At 37.2% G+C, this 21,108-nt stretch overlaps 1 protein-coding gene across 2 annotated transcripts in view; it reads right to left on the bottom strand.

Moving 5' to 3' along the window:
• The window catches only part of LOC131432595 (furin-like protease 2), a 967,327-nt gene extending 946,659 nt beyond the window's left edge, over window positions 1-20,668 (bottom strand). Inside the window, exon 1 of one of the 2 annotated variants that reach the window (XM_058598954.1) lies at window positions 19,795-20,668. The gene's annotated coding sequence lies outside the window, so the exon portion shown is untranslated. The remainder of the gene's footprint in view (window positions 1-19,794) is intronic. The other variant, XM_058598958.1, reaches the window with a different exon arrangement.
• Between the last annotated feature and the right edge of the window lie 440 nt (window positions 20,669-21,108).

The raw sequence follows: 21,108 nt of genomic DNA, 5'->3' as shown, positions 1-21,108 counted from the left end.
TAATGCATATAGTTGCTTTTAAGAAATTTTTTTAGCTCCCCACACTCCCCCACACCAAAGAGCTTCAATTTGTGAAGCACCCTGGTAGTGGACGCGAACTAATCTCAGCTCAAAGGAAATAATCTGGCAAAATACTACTAAAGAAAATACTACTACGTTACAATAAATATAATGAGAAACGCTGAGATGTTTGTATTTTCATGATGTGCAATTAAACATTATTAATAAATATTGCGGAATCCTAGTGGAATTGATTTCCTTTTAAGGGATCCACAATGATACAGGCTAACTAAAAAAATTATACAAGAGTGAATTGCTGTTGACAGTTTGTAAAACAAGGAATACATTAACACATTAAGAAACTACATTAATTAAATATCTCGCTCAGTCTATGCTTAAAATGATACTTCAATCAAGCCCCGAACAAGGCACGGCTGGATGTTCTTTGAATGTCAAGTGGAAGTACATTATATTTTATTGGACCAACAAAAAGAATCCTTCTTTGACCAATGTTTGTGACTGCTAGAGCGCGAAGCAGGTTTTTAGTAAGACGTGTAGTTCGAGAGTGAGTTAAAGTATGAAACTGTAAATTATGGTGAGTTGAGGGGTTGTGTAGGATATCATGAACGAACAGTAATGTTTGAACATCACATAAGTATGCTAGAGATACGATGTTATGGGTATTATCGGAGTATAACAATAAGCTGAAAAACAGTAGGGGTTTATTGAAGATGATTTTGAGACACCTGTTTTGTAGAGTTTGCATCTTTTTTAGATCAGAGCTAGTGGCGCGACCCCACACCGATACCAAATAAATGAGCTGTGAATGGATGTAAGCAAAATAAAAGTTTAGGAGTGCACGCTTAGGAACATATGACTTGACCATCCACAAAATATCGCAGTAGGATGCCACATGTTTTTCAATAGATTTAATATGGTGAATCCAGGTTAACGTGGGGTCAATATTTAGTTTTTATAAGATTTAAGGACAATAAATTTGCACTAAAATATTGATCTAAAATACTTAAATCGCTCTCCATTGAGTTCATAATAGCATTGATGTCAATGTTAGGATAAAATAGAGCTGTGTCGTCGGCAAATAACCGCGGAGTCCCTGTGAGTTGCAGGTTATCTATATCATTGATATACAAAAGAATTAATAGTGATCCTATATTGCTACCCTGTGGCACTCCAATGTTTATGGCAGTAAGATTGCTACAGTCGCCCTCGATGGACACGAATTGTTTTCTGTTTGTCAAGTAGCTACTGATAATAGAGTTCGCGATGCCCCTGATGCCGTAGCACTGAAGTTTGTCCAAGAGAATACTGTGATCCAAAGTGTCAAAGGCTTTTTTGAGATCTAAAAATAAGGCACCAATCATGTTTTTTTGGTCATTATATTGTCTACTAATCCTATGATAGCGGCATGTGTGCTAGAACCTTGTCTAAAGCCATACTGAAATTTATAAAGGGCACTATATTTATTTAAAAATTCGAGAAGTCTATTAACCAATAGTTTTTCGAAGATTTTGTTGAAGACAGACAGAGTCGATATAGGACGATAATTATTACAATCATACCGATCACCAGACTTGCAAACAGGAATAATCCCAAGTAGCAAATGTAAGTTATTGAACTTTCAAGATGTTTTACAATTGATTTAGAAATGTTATTTATGTTAGATATGTTTAGAAATATATATTAAAATTGGTTGTACAACTTATTACTGTTAAGTTTCACAATACTACTGAAAAAATCACTGTAGAACAACTTTGAGTACAACAATTGTGCAACTTATCAAAAACTTTCCAAACGGCTGTCATAATTGTACCGGGCACAATATACGTCGAAATTGCTATAAATCTCTTATGAAAGAAAAATTAGTGAAATGATTGATGCTCTCCGCAAGTCAAAAAATGCTAAGCCGAATTGATAACCTTGCAGTAAAAAATATATTTCAACAGAGTCCGCATTATTTTGGCTGCCTCATGAATTTTTAGATCAGTGTGCGCTGTTTTCTTCAGTTTTAGAAAAACATTGATATAAAATTCAAAACTTGCAAAAAAGTTGTACAAGATGTTTGAATTGAACGCAAAACTTGCAGGCATGAGATTATTATCATAAAAGTTGCAGGAATACAGCGTTATATACGCAATGAAAACAAAAATCAATCAGATAATTTGTATTCGGTTTTCATCTTCAAAAATAAGCAGACCTGACATCACTTTTCAAAGATATTAAACGAAAAGTTAATTTCATCACAGTTACCGCTTGTGCAACTTGTTTTTGCAACTCCAGCACACGGACTTACCAAAATAATACCTACAGTGCGTATCACAAAAGTCGGGCCCTCTAAGGTAAATGACTATACTGTATTGTTGTTTAATTCAACTAGAAGATTAAAACTGATAAAAAACAAAACGAAGAGAATTTCTTTCCGAAAAATGACCATGTTAATGTTTCCTGTTATTTAGATAATATATGTCATTACGTTGGGTTAACCATTTTCTATTCAACTCACTGTTACAATCGATGCCATATTGGAAAATATTCAAGAAAAAATCATTTCGAGATTTTTCAGGTTTAATTACACATTAGTTTGATCAAAATCGTCTGAGAATTTTAAAGAATATTTGAATACACGTAATTTAAACACCATTCCGATGATTCTCATTAAAAATAATAGACTGTTATTTTCACAGAATTTTGTGTACAATCATCAAAACACGTTAATTTAAAGGCGCTTGAATATTTCGGGCGTACGATTACATGTTTCACCATAAAAATGCAGTTCGTTGTCGATTTTTCATTTACAAAAACACAAAAGATTAATTCTACAATATGTGCATGATCATTTTTCATGTGCAGATTATTTTACAAGATCCATGTTTGTGTTGAGAGCAGTTGTATTGAAAATCAAATGTGAAACTTATTTATTAGAAATTATGTTTGTTATGTTTTTGTAAACGTCATTCCATTTCTTGTTTACATTACGTAGTAGATTGCACGAGTTTCACAATTGTTTTTTCGCTGATTTTTTTACTGCCTTTTTGATGGGATCGACGCATGAGTTTTTGTATCAGTTGCACAATCGTTGTGAATAAATGTTCGTAATAACGGATGAACTTGAAAGTATGTTGCACAACACAGATAAATTGCGCTTTTTCCATAACACAACAGTTACTAGAATGGTAATATAAACTAACTTGATAAATTGCTCAATCAGTAGAAATATACAGGACAGCAACTTAACACGCTACTTGGGAACTTTAGCCACTTGGAGGCAGTCAGGGTAATAGCCAGTCTGAACAATTACATTGAAACATTGAGAGAGAATTCTAGAAAATATAACAGGGTTACTTATTAGCACACTTGCAGAGATGTTGTCGGGGCCACTGCTCTTACTATTGTCCAAATTTTGTATCAGCAGAATGACTTCGCTAGAAAATGACGGACGTAGGAATATAGAGTCACTAACACGACGAACATTATCAGTGGGACAAACAGTTGGGTTTATACGAATATTTTCAGCTATTTCTTGGCCGACATTGGAGAAAAATTTATTGAATATCTCACAAACTTCAGAGTTTATATTAATTTTATTACCATTGTGGATCAAATTTATCTTGTCACTTTTTTTTTTGCTATTCCGAATGTATTTTTAAGATATCTTCAGAATTTTGAATGAGGTGTCTTTGCAAGATGGTTTTCATAATATGCTTTCTTGCTATTCCTTTTCATGATATCGACCTTTTTAGATATATGTAATAGCATTTGTTTAAGGTGTTGGTCCTGTGGGTTTGCTTTAACACGATGGAGATAATTACGTTTTATTTTTACAATGGACAATGAGAGCCTTTCATTTTAACTGTTTTTGAAATTATTCTCGTATGTTTTTTTCAAGTAGGGAGTTATACACATGCACTATATTTTGTAGAACAGTTTCCACGTCGTCTATGACATCAGTACTATTAATGAAATTGAAGCAATCTTGATTCAATTGGCGATTGTAAACAATTTTTTTCGTTAGGGTCATTGGTTCCCTCTCCCCCCTTCCCAAATAATTTGAAGGTCGTTAAGATTAGAGAGTGGTCTCTTAACTCATTATATATTGTGTCGTTACGAATCCGGTTAGTGTCATCAAGTTTGCATAGAATATGATCAAGTATGTTGTCGCTAATTGGTCTGGTTGTAAAACAATTTGTACACGAAAAGTCATAGGATTCAAGCAAAGCCATATATCTCGTCACAATGTTGTTATTGGTGAGATTTATTGGGACATTTAAATCACCTACAATAAAACACGTATGCTTCGGTTGGACAGAACGCATCAAGCTTTCTAAATAGACAGAAAATTCATTGAAGTTAAAACTAGGGGGACGATACACACCATGAACGTCATAATAATGTCCGTTAAAACATAATTCGATATTTAGATGATGAAATCCATCGAATGTATAATTTTTTATTAGTCTATGCTTGATATTTTGTTTGACATATATTTGTCATAGACCCATCTACTATAAAATTGCTATAATACATATGTCAAACCCACTTTGGAATCGTAATAGGGGACTTAAATGCTAAGCATGTCCAGTGGAATTGTAGGCAAAATAACAGTAATGGTAAAATACTTCATAATCAACTCTCAGCTGGTTACTTCACAATTTTTCATCCCAGTAATTAGGCTTGTTTCTCTTCCGTGAAAAACCCGTCTACAATTGATCTGGTTCTAACGGATCAAAGTCACATTTGTAGTGAACCGATTACACATGCTGACTTTGACTCAGATTCCTGTAACATTCAGACTTTCCAACGAAGCTTTAATAATTCTGATTAGTTCTATATTCAACTATTATAGAGCTAATTGGTTGGATTACAGATCTCACATTGAAAATCATGCGGATCATGGAACTATTTTTTTTTAATTGGCACTCGAAGTGTAACCAATTGAAAAGGCCATAAATTCAGTTTGGAAAATTACTTTTACTTAATTCAAAGTACAAAATGTGTAAAAATAATACAAAATTCAGAATCAATTCACTTTTGCTCGATATGACCACCTTTTGCCTTGACTATGGCCTTGAGACGGTCAAAAAACGAATCGCAAGCTGCCCGAATGTGACTTGCAGGTGTATTTTGGCCCACTCGCGGACAATAACTTTTTTCAGCGCCTCGAGACTGGTGTATCTTTTAGTTCGGACTTTGCTCTCCAAAATGGCCCAAAGAGAATAATCCATTGGATTCGCATCTGGTGAATTCGAGAGCCATTGTGTGGACGTGATGAAGTTCGGAACGTTGTTTTTCAGCCATTATTGGTTCACTCGAGCTTTGTGAGACGGTGCCGAGTCCTGCTGAAACGTCCATGGTCTGCCACCGAAATGTTTGTCTGCCCACGGCTTCAAAGCAACCTCCCGAATACTTTCCCGATAATATGTCGCATTTACCTTGACGCCAGGCTCGGAGGTCTGAAGTTGGTTACACTTCGAGTGCCGGACCCTGTACATTCTCGAAGCTAGAAATCTTTCAGTTCCCAAAGCTCAAACTAAATTAAATTCTCCTATCATCGATGACAATCTTCAACTGCTCATTCGGTTGAAGAATGTTCGTCGAAGACAATATCAACGTTCTCGTGATCCTGCTATGAAAATCATAGTTAAGGATTTACAAAAAGAAATTAAACATAGATTTACAATGAAAATTTCGCTAAAGAAGTTGAACAAATTAAACCATATATTAAACCTTTCTGGAAACTTTCTAAGGTTTTTAAGAAACCTCAGAAACCTATTCCTGCTCTCAAGGAATGAAATCAAATACTTCTTACAATGGCGAAAAAGCTCAAAAACTTGCTCAGCAGCTCGAGAGTGTCCACAATTTTAATTTGAATGTTGTAAGTCCTATTGAAAATGAAGTCTCACTGAAATATGATCATATTTCAACTCAAGTGTTATTACAAGATGACATTATTGAGACGAATTTTGATGAAATTAAATCAATTATTAGGAAACTTAAAAACATGGAGGCTCCTGATAATGATGGAATTTTTAATATTCTTATTAAAAATCTTCCCGATGTTGCCTTGAGACTCCTGGTTAAAATTTTCAACAAGTGTTTTTCATTAGCTTACTTCCCAAAAAACATGGGAAAACGCTAAAGTAATTCCTATCCTGGAACCTGATAAAAACCCAGCAGAAACATCAAGTTATCGACCAAATAGCTTACTTTCTTCTATCAGTAAACTTTTTGATAAAATTATCTTGTTGAGAATGATGACTCATATAAATGAGAATTCAATTTTTTACCAGAGCAGTTTGGATTTCGTCATGAAGATTCAACTACTCATCAACTTGTCAGAGTAACGAACATGATAAAAGCAAATAAATCTTCTGGGTTATCCACTGGAGTTGCTCTTCTAGACATAGAAAAAGCATTCGACAGTGTTTGGCACAAAGGTTTAATAGCAAAAATATCTGATTTCCAGTTTCCTATTTATTTGATCAAAATAATTCAAAATTATTTAACTGATCGTACTCTTCAGGTTAGCTATCAGAATTGTAAATCTGAATTGCTACCCGTACGAGCAGGTGTTCCGCAGGGTTCGAGCGTAGCTCTAATCTTGTATAATATTTTCAATTCTGATCTTCCAAATCTACCCGCTGGTTGTCAGAAATCGCTATTCTGCAAATCACAGCAAAAACGCAATTAATTATCTTTCCTCATAAGCCAAGAGCTTCTTTTCTTAAACCAAACAATAATCACATTCTCAAATTCTATGGCTTGGAATTGACATGGTCTGATCAAGCTAAATACTTAGGTTTAACGTATGACAGAAAACTCACTTTCAAGGATTACATTGAAGGAAACCAGGCAAAGTGTAATAAATATATTAAATGTTTATATCCTCTTATAAACAGAAATTCTACGCTCTGTCTAAAAAACAAATTGTTAATTTATAAACAAATTTTCAGACCAGCCATGCTTTATGCAGTACCAATTTGGTCAAGTTGTTGTTCCACCAGGAAGAAAACACTTCAAAGGATTCAGAATAAAATTCTGAAAATGATTTTGAAGCGTCCTCCCTGGTTTAGTACAAATGAGTTACACAGACTCACAAATATAGAACCATTAGATGTAATGTCACATAATATTATAAGCAAATTCCCACAAAAATCGATGCAATCTTTAATTGAATCGATTGGCTCTCTGTATTAGTTAGTAAGTTAGTATATAAGTTCCTTTCACCATTACACAATACAAGTAGGTTTAGAATTTTCCCTACACAAAAATCTCAGAATTGCGGAAGCAAGTGATGTCCTCATGGTAATAACCAAATCATATATATATAATAGGTCTGAAAAGACACCCAATTTAAATCTTAATAATTTAATTTTAACTCATATTTCAATAAATAGTTATTTAAAAAACCACTTTGGAATATTGCAGTCTAGTATGGAATCCATATAACATTATTCACAAAGAACGCATTGAATCGATACAAAAACAATTTCTTTTATATGCACTTCGTAAATTAAACTGGACAGCATTTCCTCTACCATCATATGAAGCACGCTGCATTCTCATCAATATACAAACACTTAAAGAACGCCGCGGTTTTGCATTATTTCTCAACGCATTCAATCAGCTCCATAATTATCGCAATTAATTTTTTATATAATTAGCCGTCAACCTCGTTCCAGGAAATTATTTTTAGAAAAACATACTAGATCAAATTATCCGAAATACAGTTCAGTCAATCGAATAATGCACCATTACAATCAATACTGTGAACATCTTGACCTTACTATGTCAAAAAATCAGATAAAATCTCAGCTCGTAGAAATAATGCGTGAAAATTGTAAACATTTTTATGTAGTCTACATTTGCTTGACGAAATAATTAAAAAAATAAATAATTCACCAGATACGAACACTGCTGCAACAAATAGCTGTAGAACTTAAAAGCTTTTTTTCGAGCTGTGCAGGAAATTATTGCAGCACTTAGCACTCGAGACTAACTGCAAGCAGCTAATTAATTTTTTCCTGGCGACTGCTTTGCGGTTGACTTCAAAACAACAAACTGTAAGCACTTTCAAGAGCACAACAACAAAGAAAATATCATCATCATCATCATCATCCTCAATGCTTATTGCGGCGTTAAAACACAAACCACTCTAATCATCACCTTCCGCAACGCGTCACAGTGCAAAAACCAGACATCGTAATTACGCGCAAAGTCTACTACCGAATTCACCAACCACCACCGAAAGAGACCGAAAAGAACAGATGTTCTCTTCACCGGAACACCCACCCATCCTACCGACAGCATGTGAGTGAGAAGTGCATAATTCATCCGAACCAAAGGTCCAATTACACCCCCCTTCGTTCTAGCCAGAAACTACCACCGTCTACCCCATCCGATCCGTATTCTGGGATATCTATATCGAATCGTGATTTGTAATCAAACATCATGAAGTATCAACTTGCCTTCAAACGAATCGGGGCGGTTTGCAGTAGCTCGGTCCGGTCCGGACTGTAGAAGCACCGGAGTCACGTTAGTCCAACGCTTGGTTTGCAGTAGTACTCGGTGCGTTTGTCCCACGGCTGCTGCTGGAACCGATGACGCGGCAGTAGTTAGTGGTGGTAGGCAGCAGAAATAATAGTAGTAGTAACAGCAGCAACAGCAGCAGCAGAAAAAAACTTGCTTGTGTTTAGTAGCTTTTATTCAATCGTTGATTATTTCTTCTTTTTTTATTATTATTATTTTTTTATTCCCCACTCTGATTTCGGCGGAACCCCGAGGCAGTGTCTGCCGTGGACTGCGTGCCTTTCCCAACAAAACTGGTCGCACGGGTCGTCGATATTTCGTACTACCAGCGCCAAACCACCGATGATCATACACACTTGCGAAGCACTTACTAGACTCACTTATGAAAGAGATATTATACCGCACTCGTCGCGTACTGACCGAATCGTTTGGCTAAAGGAATCGAAACTTTCACGCTCACTTTTTTTTATTGCGCTTTGCACTGCTGTTGGATTATTTTTCTTTCTGGTCGTCGTGGGATTCCACTTTGATCGATTCGGCTGGTGTGGCTTCAGGTGTGAGCTCACAGTTCACTCCTACTCTACGAACCCCCCCATATGCAGATACAGATAGATATAGATGACGAAGAACAACCGTGGCGCGACTAACACCGGGAGGAGGCTTTTCTTTTGACCAGCTTCCGACGTGTCGGAAACTAACACGAATCACCGATTACGATCTAGTGTTGTTATGTAAACTGTTATTTCGTCGGACGCCGTCCGAGCCAGCTTGGAAGCGGCTACGGAGATAGTTTGAGACGTAGCTGGGTGCAATTAAGGGGTCTGTCTGCGTTTGCAATTATCGGCAGCTCTTGTTCGGTTTCGCTAACTCTTGGTTCGTCAATTGGTTTGAAGTGGTTCACGCGAACAGGACCGTTGCCGTTGGATAACGTTTAGTCTTCGGAGCGGCGAAGCTTGTTTCGTGAAGGTGACAAATCCTGGAACAATGTAAACTACCAGCATGGGGTTTTCCTGTCCGTCGATTCCGTGCTTCAGACGAAAAAAAAACACACCTCTAGTGAAAAAGCACCCCACAGGGAAAAGTGACACTCCTTTCACGAATTTGCTCTCACTCTCGCTAGACCCGTTGTTCTAGCTCGCTACGAACACGTCGTCATAGAGTGGTTTTTTTTTTTTGGGTCTTTCTACCCTACCCTTCGGAACGTCAAGTGGGTTGTGGTTGAAAAAGTTGTTCTTGGGGACCTTGTTGCAGTGAACTGTTTTCCAAACACGAAAAGTAGAACGCCAAATTCGCACAATATAATTACTATCGCACACACGCGCGCAACCCGGGCACAGTGTCAGCAAAGCCTACGAAGCTACGACGAGGCCCGTACACGACGCGAACCCAACAAGGCCATTCGCACTTGATTGTTAGCTGTAACGCAAAAAAAATTACAATTTGCGGTTTTTCGTTGGTATTTCCACAAACCACCGCGCACAGCTGGTCGGTTTGGCTGCAAATAACAAACGATGTCAAAGATCTGCAACTTTGACACAGCAAACTTCACCACTTCACCATCTGCACGTCACACGCCAAACGACACGAAACGATTCACGACAGGCAAGCAAATTGTTGGCGAACCAGCAAATCTTGAACTTCCAGGCACGTCTAAACCGAAACGCGTTCGAAAAGAGACTGACTCGAGCAGTAATCGGGGAGCTTCTCCACTGCCCAGCTGATGCTCCCCAAAAAAGTACGAACCATGCGATGAAGTTGTACTCCACACTCGGCCGCTCCCGAAAATGGGCGGCCGACTCTCTGTCTCTCACCGTCTCGCACTCTTTCAAGCGTAAGTTTACTCGCGTCGGCACAAAAACTGAGAGCATCCAGCCACGAGGTTAGTCTAGCAGAGTTTTCATCGTCGGACGAGAGTGAGAGTGAACCTGAACCGGTTCTCGGCAGTCGGCATCGACGACGGTAGACCTTTTGGCATCATTTGCTTTTCAATAATCGTGCCGATCGGAGAGCGGCGAGTTGTTTTCTCTCCCCGTTGAGCACCACAGGACACTGCAAGATGTGAGCCGATATCTATCGTGGAAAATATTTACAGTGCTCCCACCGACAGGATCCTCCACGACAAAAGTGGGAGCGAAGCGAAGCGTTATCGGGCTGATTGTCGTCGGGTTCAGTTCGGAGCTTTCGATTATTTGTTTGTAAGAAAAATCGGAAAATTTGTTTCCACCGACACCGACCACCATACCGGGGCGGGGTGGGGGTACAGGTAGTAGCAGTATTCATCAAGTTTAAGAGTAAGTTTGTTTTTCCAAACTTTGTTCTTGAGCCGCTGATGGAACTGTGATCCACTTGGACACATAGCGGAAACATTTGAAACTTATTCGAAACCAGCCGACGGATTATTTGAACAGTAATAATTGGCTGACGGCGAAGTAGAATCAAGTTTTCGTGGACTTTTGCAAAATTTTTTTTTAATAAGCTTTTAACTTTTCGGTATCGGTTTTTTTAACCAACAAGACCTATTGTTTCATTTGGCATGAAAATTTAACATGGTGATACGAAAATCAATATGTCCAGCATGATTGATCGAAACATTTTTGTGTTTGAATACGACTTACTTTACTATGGGGCGCCTTTTCAAAATTAGCCAAATGGAAGAATGGGCAGAACTTAATCGTGAATATCTCGACTTGTACTAATGGCAGCACACATAATTCTTTCACTATTTCATCAAAAATATGATCATAAATTTAGGACAATATTTTAAACAGTGTGAGATAACCACAAACAACTCAAAAATTAAGTTTTCTCAAAATTTGAAAACAACGCGGAAAACTTTTTATTTTCGTTTGGGTTTTTCGCGAAAGGACGACGACGATGAGGTAGTCAGGCACATATCTTCAACTGAACGTTATAAAATGGGAACCGTCATCGAAAATCAATCATTTCTTCTTGTGCTTTCGATGGAAGTGGACGTCGGGGCGAGAAGACGCATTCAAACAGCGGCGTCGGAGTATGCACCGTCTGCGTGGTTAAAAACCTCAAACGCTCAGGTCGTAGTTCTCATTTGCCTTCCGGTCGTCAAGACAAGAAGACGCATTAACCAGTTTCGAATCATTTGGCATTGCGAGCTTGTACGCAAAGCTAGTTTTAACTCAAACAAGAGCGATTGCATCATACAACAGAGCTCCTGGTCGTTTGCATTGGAGAGAAAGAAAACGAAAAACGAAAAGTGGACAACATTATATAATATCAGCCGTTCTAATGGCTCTAAATGGTATCTAAAGAACTATTAAGATTACATTTTTGCAAATCGAAGTTAAAAATCATCAGTTTAGTGAAAATCCAAAATAATTTGATTTGCTCCGTGCACTTATCGCTGTACGATAATCGTTAGAGAAAAATGTTCCGAACTGTGCTAAATATCGTAGGGAATTCCACAATTTTATCGTTCTAAAAGGCAGAAATGAATCCTGTATAGCATCTTGATAGTTTCTTCCAATGAAATATGCAAATCCGAAATGAAATAATCGACGTCAAAATTCCATATAAGTACCTATATGTGTGGCCGTAGTAAAAAGAAGCCTCTTAAGAGAAATTGATCCAGTTTGGCATCATTTGGCACTGCGAGCGGATGTGTTGCGGTTTGTTCGCAAAGCTAGTTTCAATTCAAACAAGAGCTATTGTGTCAGACAGCAGAGCTGCTGGTCGCTTGCACTGGAGAGAAAGAAAACGAAAAGTGGACAACATTATATAAAATCAGTCGTTCCAATGGCTCTTAATGTTACCTACAGAGCTATAAAGATTGTTTCTTTGTAAATCGAAAATTAAAATTAGCAATTCAAAACTAAGATAATTTAGTTAGTTATTTTGTAGTTTTCACAGTGCTTCATTCGCAACAGTGTTTAAAATCATTTATATCCAATCAGTGTTTAATATCCTAGAGAATTATACAATTTGGCCCTTCTGGGATGCCAGAAATTAATCCCGTACAGCATTTTGATAGTTTCTTTTACTGAAATATTGAAATCTGAAATTAAATATTCGACATCAAAATTCTCTACGGTGCCATTTGGAATCATAATTTTATACCCAAAGAATTATGCGAAATTTTACTTCACTATACTGTATACGGCCCATTTTTCAACCAGTTGTAGTTTGAGGTGAACTTTCTGCTGATTTGCTATAAAAAATACATAACAGCTGAAAAGTTCGTATCGTTTCTATGAGAGGGCGCCACTAGAATTGAATCCATACCATTTTCAGTTAGTACCAACCTTCAAAAGATACGTGTATAAATTTGACAGCTGTCTGATTATTAGTTTGTGAGATATTGCATTTTGAGTGAAGCTACTTTTGTTATTGTGAAAAAAATGGAAAAAAAGGAATTTCGTGTGTTGATGAAACACTACTTTTTGATGAAAAAAAGTGCCGCCGATACCAAAAAATGGCTTGAGACTCTGCACCGGGCGAAGCAACAATTCGTAAGTGGTTTGCAAAATTTCGTACTGGTCATATGAGCACCGAAGACGATGAACGCAGTGGTCGTCCAAAAGAGGCTGTTACCGATGAAAACGTGAAAAAAATCCTCAAAATGATTTTCAATGACCGTAAAGTGAAGTTGATCGAGATAGCTGACGCCCTAAAGATATCAAAGGAACGTGTTGGACATATTATTCACGAATATTTGGATATGAGAAAGATTTGTGCAAAATGGATGCCGCGTGAGCTCACAATCGATCAAAAACAACAACGAATTGATGATTCTGAGCAGTGTTTGGAGCTGTTATATCGAAATAAAACCGTCGATATATAACAATGGACGAAACATGGCTCCATCACTTCACTCCGGAGTCCAATCGACAGTCAGCTGAGTGGACTGCACGTGATGAACCGAACCCAAAGCGTGGAAAGACTCAACAATCGGCCGGTAAGGTTATGGCGTCTGTATTTTGGGATTCGCATGGTATAATTTTCATCGACTACCTTGAAAAGGGAAAAACCATCAACTGTGACTATTATGTAGCGTTATTAGAGCGTTTGAAGGACGAAATTTAAAAAAAACGGCCTCATTTGAAGAAGAAAAAAGTTTTGTTTCATCAAGACAATGCACCGTGTCACAAGTCGATGAAAACCATGCTGAAATTGAACGAATTGGGCTTCGAATTGCTCCCTCATCCACCGTATTCTCCAGATTTGCCCCCCAGTGACTTTTTCCTGTTCTCAGACCTCAAGAGAATGCTCGCTGGTAAAATATTTAGAAGCAATGAAGAGGTAATCGCTGAAACTGAGGCCTATTTTGAGGCAAAGGACAAATCGTACTACAAAAATGGTATCGAAAAGTTGGAAGATCGCAATTATGTTGAATAATGAAAACGAATTTTGGCAAAAAAATGTGTGTTTCTATTAAACGATACGAACTTTTCAGCCGAACTGTTAGCACCGACGCGGAAATCATACATTTCGAATTTGGCTGTTGTTGTCATCGTGTTAATTATGGTGCGATCGAGGAATCTCCAAGCAAAATACAAAGCTTATTAACGCAAGCGGAAGAAGCAGGAGACTCCAACAGAACACATATCAGTATCGCACCCACGGACAACAGGTCAGCCTGGAAATAGATGACGGAAGTCAGCGGTATCCATCGGAAGTCAATGGTATCCATCGCAATTTGAACTCAACTTGTCACTCTCCATCACGAACGCCTTCATAAAAGGTTCTTTTTCGAAGCACCATTATTTTATCAAAAAAACTATACTGGTTATTTCGTAATATTTGTGTGCCAGAATGTTTAATGTAACTAATCGGTAATGTAGTTTAGGTGTATCGTTTCAAATTCTAGTAGTGTAAACTTGCACAAATCACACAATCGATAAACTAATTTATATTTGGAAGTATAAAGAAAGAGTGTCAGTTTTTTCGTGTTCACGACATCCAGTTATGTCTCTGACATTACACACCTGTACTTTTTGGATTTGTGTTTTAAAGCAACTCACGTGTGAGTGACGGTACCAAATATGAATAGCGGATTCAGTACGGATTACCACGCAAAAATTCCAATCGAATTACTTATTTTTGTTACTAGTACGTAACAAGCCGTCTATGAGGTTTGTGTAAATTTTCATCAATACTCAACAAGAAAACAGACTGTGAAAAAGCACTAGTAAAATTGTAGAAATGAAATTCCGCGGAAAAAATTACCGCAGAGACGAACATAAACTCGCAGCTTCTCCTACTTGTGGAAAAAGTTTTACCAATTGAAACTAAGCAAATCAGAAACCTAACTACAGATAAGATGACAAAACTAGAATCGGTCTACTTCGATTTGGTTAAAACTTAGCACATATGCTCTTCAAGACAAACTATTTATTTGACACGAATGGAGAGACGAATTTGAAGAGTACTGATTTTGAACAAACTCTCGGTGATCTCAAAAAGCAAAAAAATGTCTTGGCATTATACCTATTCCTTCGCTATTATTCCTTTCGTGGAATTTGGCCTCATTGCATGTCCAGTGTTACGATCCTATTTACACTAAGAATCCTTCACGGTCGGGACTCGAAGATACGACACTGGTTTGTTAAACCAGCGCCTTATGCATTGAACCGCCAACCCGGGACACGTCACTTATACTATGATATTTTCGGAATGTCAGCCATTTGACCTTCGACCATGATCGATAGCCCAATGGTAACTTTGAAACAAATATTTATTCACAGCTTTCCTCCTAGAAGTAACTGATTTCTAGCTATTCACACATTGATAACTGCAATAACACAGAGTTTTTGTTTTGTAGAATTGTACCGTTTTTCTTAAAATCTTCGTAAATCGGATATTTTACTGAAATAGCGCACAAAAAGAAGTAGTAGAAATGTTTAAATTTAATCAAACTATTCGCAAACACTTTTTGAGATCGGATGTTTATGCATTATTCGAGTTAAACGAAGGTTTATGTAATAAAATGTTCAAGTTTTTTACAATAACACATAAATTAAAAAGTCCCGAGATTAAAGCAGAGATGGCGCTTGTAGTAAACCAGTAACCACGTCTTTCTAGAGTACTAACCTTTGCTTGAAACGGGTCAAAATTTTAAGTCGATCCGACCAGTAACAGCTGAGTTATCGAGGTTGGAGTGAAGTCGTTTGTAGTTCGTTTAAAAAAAGGAAAAAACCGATTTTCGTGTTTTGATAAAAAATTGTTTTTTAATGGGTAAAAACACCGTGCAAGCGAAACAATGGATTGAAAAATGTTATCCGGACTCTTGTCCATCAAAAGGTTCGCCGAGTTTAAACGTGGTCGTACCGACACAAATGACGCGGAACGCTCGGGTAGACCTGTGGAAGCCGTTACACCGGAAAATGTGAGTGAAGTGACAAAAATTATAATGAAAGATCGTAAAATGAAGCTCCGTGAGATTGCTGAGATGACACAGATATCATATGGAAGTGTATTTACTATCCTTCATGAAAAAGATTTTTTCCAAGTGCGTGCCGCGATTGCTTTCGATGGAACAAAAACAGCAACGAGTCGATGATTCAGAAAGCAGTTTATCGAAAAAAAAACGTTGGAATTATTGTATCACCCTAAAAGGTGATTATGTTGATGAATAAAAAAAATTTGCAAAAAAAATGTTGTTTCCATTGTTAGGGACTTATTGATCCATGTGTTATATGTCACAATTGTCCTTGTAAACAAAATATGTTCCGAGACTTAGATTTCACACGGTAATAGCCCATGTATTCTTCGGTAATATAGGGAGTACAAAATCATTCGATTCGTTTTTTTTGGGTCAAGAATGCATTTATTTCAAAATAAAAAGGCGGGTGGGTAATGTCAGAGTCATAACTGGATGTCGTGAATACGAAAACAACTGGAATATTCCTTAACGCTTCCGAATATCAGTTAGTTGATCAATTGTATGAATTATGCAAGCATTCCCCTTTTTCACAACTAAAATCTGAAAAGATGCGCTTAAACTAAAGTTCAGATTAGTTACATTAAACATTCTGAAACACACTTAAATATTATGATATAACGAGTATAATAAAAATACAGATTAAGCTGTATACGTGGCAACACTGTTTCGCACGGCATATTTCCAGATGACACCCATACCTACACAGCAAAAAATAATGAAATTTACCGGTGACCTAAATCCGCATATGACTCAAATCATAAGAACGCAATTCGTAAAATGACTGAATTTTACAAGCATGATTTACATATGTGTCGAAGATACACTACTTTCACAGCAGACGAGTAAATTCACATGCTTCAACATTTATAAATATGACAGAATGCATTAAATATGTGTTAGATCTACTGTAAAAATGAGTCATTTTTGACGCTCGTATATGTCGGTCTTAGAAGACGTAAATTTACACGATATTTTCTGGGTGTGTAGTATAAAGATGTGTTCTTCATTAATACTTTCATTTTTTGCATTGCGTGGGTCGTAATTGAATGTGTTAGTGGCGGTGCAAACTTTGTCTACTTCCATTTTGATAAATCTGATGCTTTCGGTGCGAAAGAGAAAATTCAATTAATTCTTTATGATGTGCTTTGAATTGTCATGACCAACAGGATCTGCATTTAGATCCGAGATGGTTCTTTGCGTATACACTGATATTCACGATCAAAAACTTATCACTCTCTCAGAAGGTAAATTTTGAAAAGGCGCCCCATAGTAAAGTAAGTCGTATTCACGACAACATAATTTAAAGATTATTTAAGGTATCGTCCATCGCTAGTTACTACTTTTTCCCACCGTTCAGGCCTTAAAATGCCATTTCGAAAAAATGTCTCATCTTTTGAGATCCAAGTTTGAAGACAAGTTTCGATATCTGCAAAAAAAAGTAAACCGATGACCTACCAGATCGTTCTGCATTCATCGGAACAACCAGTAATCAGAAGGAGCAATGTCAGGAGAATACGTCGGGTGCGGAAAAACGTCTCACTTGAGCGTTTCTGAATATTGCGATATGAGGCCGACTTTTACGATATGAGCCCGAGCGTTGTTGATTATATTCAAGACTTATTTTTCATAGTAACTCAGAAATTCTTAGTTGTACAGAAAAACAAGTGTAATGAATCGATTTAGTGCTTTAAAAATATACTCACGGGGCAAGGTTCATTTATCATTCGGATCAGTTCGTCGAGATCGCAAAAAGTCCTTGTGTGTATGTATGTATGTATGTATGTATGTATATAACATTTTCATATACCCTATTTCACTAAGATGACTGAACTGATTTCCATGAACTTATATTCAAACGTGAATTCGTGAAATACCAGAATGATATATCTTAATATAGACTTACTTTTCTTCGAAATAGCTAAGCCAATTCCGGTTCTGGAACGATCATGTAAAGAGAAGCAATTTTCTTTAAAATAGGTTGAAAACTTTCTGAAATCTGCAAATCTTGTTAGCAGATGAGCTAATAATACCACTTTAGTATTACTAAAGTTCCTAAGTTTTCGGTTTTGAAGTATCGGAAATAGTATTCAAAAACTTTAAATTTCACGGACATGGTTAGGTAAATTTTCGCAAACTTAGTTTCAAATATAAAGTCTTACAATATTCTGAACATATTTCGGAAATAGTGACTATTCCCAAGCGGAACTCACTCCAATTTCCCAGAGTTGGATTAGATTCAAATTGAAGTATTATGACCCGAAAACTCTTGAAGTTTATCCAAATCTTACGCCTAGAAAACATGAAAATCGCGATAATTGCCATTTGCGAAAAGCGCTTTAATGATTCAAAGAGTCAAAAACTGTCGACGGTAGGTACGGTGAGAAGTGACTAAAAAGGACGAAACACGAATCGTGGCTTCGTTTTCGCGCAATCCTTTTCGTCAAGGACAAGCGAAATTGAAGCATAACGTTCTCGAGAACACGATGCCAATTGAGACCATATGTGCGCAAACAATGTAAAACCGAGACTTGGATCTATCAAGAAGATAAGGATCCCAAACACTGAAGCCTCAGTACTGAATGGAAACGGGAAAAATGCATTGTGACACTTGAATGGTCTTCGCAATCGCTTGATGCAAATCCTATCGTTTGGGCCTAAAAGTATGTCTCGGAGATGCCATGCTATAATTGATGCTGGTGCAGATTGAACTAACTATTAAACTGAAAGCAAATTACCCCAGAATGTATTTAATGTATGGATAAGTAAGAAACTGTTATCAAATAAATTATCTTCAATTTATTCTGGAAACGCCATCACTTAACAGACTGTATATGATGATGAATGCTTAAACTTTCCAACCGTTAATATGTTTTGTCTATGACTTATCAAAGGATTCTGATTCCGTAAGTACCTAAAATAGTGGAACTCACACCGTTAACTCAGAGATTGCTCAACCGATCTGAGAACTGTTTCCTTGGTACGTTCTAGTTCTTGATGCCTAAACCAACTTTTTTGTTTTCTTCAAAGAATCAAAGATATGTATTTTAAAGAATACCACAGTATTATACATGAGAATATGAATGATTTGAGGAAGGCATCAATACATCACTAGATCAATTAAAACAGTTTGTATGGTTTCCAAAATCCAAATGATGTTAAGCAGCTTGTTAACATTTCGCTCAATTCATCAAACTTATTTGTTTAACACCCTCACGAGCGGTTAATAATGAAGCACAAACCGTAGTAAGCAGTATCTACGCAACCGTGGGCGTCAGAATGACACTGCTTTGTTTTCGTACAGCAACATTCAACCTGTCGCTGGTGACGTTGAACTATTCTGTAAATTGAGGTGTGAACATTATTTATTTATTTATTTATTAGCGAAAGGTGGAATGCTAATGAAGTATTGTGATGAGCAACAAAGAGTACTTTCATTTAATTCAATACACAGAGGCCATTCAGGAAACGCAGATGTCAATGTCCTACTGAACCCCTTCCATCAACAGACAGTGCCTTTCGGCTTAATAGAAGTGCTGGTGAAGCTAGTCAAAACGTTCAACAGAAAATTTATGTTCTTTTTTGTGAATTCACTAACAGAATGAAATTAGACTCTCACAATGATTTCTTGTTTGATTCTGATTATCGTTAAGTAAGCAACGATGATTCATTAATAGGTAAACATTTTTGAATAACAAGATACGCTAAATTCTTATCGTAACTCAACTAAATAACCCAATAAACGTTTTTGGACAATAAAAATGTCAAATAGACCAATCTTTAAAATTAAAGAAATGCAACAATTTAATATAATATTGTTATCCTATCGTAAATTGTACCTGTTCTTTTGAGTCCGCTTGTAACATGAGATGCGCAAATCACGTTATCGCCCCAGTAATGTCATCAAATGCACAGTATCAGGTACCGACAGCAAATTGGCTTTAGTCATGATACATCATCCAAACGTACAACTCTGCTCTTGCAGTTAGAAAATTCGTGAAAGGTAGCTTCACAATATTCAACTACACGGCGTGGATTCCTCGCACACTACACTCTCGAGTTGACATCACCGACGGTTATCGAAAAAATCCCCGAGTTGGTTCATAGATCCAACGCGATATTTTTTATGTAACGCTTCAAGGTCAGTCGTGTTATTGATTGCTACAAACATCCACATTAACTCTGATGCAGCACTGGTGATTGAATCATCGATCTGACAGAAATATTACGTTGACCGGACCGAGCTTCTATATACACGTGTAAAACATACTCGAATCAGCTGATTTTGTTTAAATAAGACATGAGTTCAGCTGGGGGGAATTTTAATTGGAAAAGTGAAATCATATATCACACAGGCGAGGACGTTATCCAATTAGAACCCGTCACCTGCGATTACCACTGTCACCGAATTCTGCTTATAATTCCAACACGAAAACGGATTGCTGTTTACTAGTTTTCAACTATCTACACTAATGATATAAACCCGCACACGCGTTGGTATCACTGGGGTTCGGGGGTTTGCAGACCGTGTGCGCCTTATGCGTACCCATTCGATATCCAACTGACGTTACGAAAATGATCGATTAATCACGTTCAACACTATCCACCGACCTAGTCTAATTGGAAACACAACATGCAATCATTATTATGACAATTCGGCTTCGTAAATTTCAACCAAAACAAAATTTGGCTCCTGCTAAGCAGGTTTTGTTGATATATGATTCCATTTGAATTACTCTCCGATTCTCACCATGCGAGCGAACGTGGGAGAGAGCATGATCAGGTATATAAACAAAGTAGGAGAGAACGAAATGAAAGATACCGTATGTCCGCAGCTGATTCACTCGTTCCAATTGGATTGCTGTCAAAAACCTGTTCCACGAAGGTAAAACGCGAGGTGCGCATGCTTCCATTCTGTCAATCCGGCAGTATGAATGAATGGATTGGTACCGAAAGCGGTCATCGCGTAGGATGGTGGCGCCACATGCAAACAGTTGCTGCTATTTGATCTAGAGCAGTTTCTTTGGATGGAAACGCATTCCCAGTGAGTTTCCACATATCAGGTTAAACACTGGATGAGTTTTAAAATTACTATCTACAGACAATTTTTTGAATGGATTGAATACTTTTCCGTTCCATGAAAATTTACAAGG

The sequence above is a fragment of the Malaya genurostris genome, chromosome 2, assembly GCF_030247185.1.
Source record: "Malaya genurostris strain Urasoe2022 chromosome 2, Malgen_1.1, whole genome shotgun sequence".
Classification (NCBI taxonomy): Eukaryota; Metazoa; Arthropoda; class Insecta; order Diptera; family Culicidae; genus Malaya; species Malaya genurostris.
This window is presented reverse-complemented; position numbering and strand designations above follow the sequence as displayed.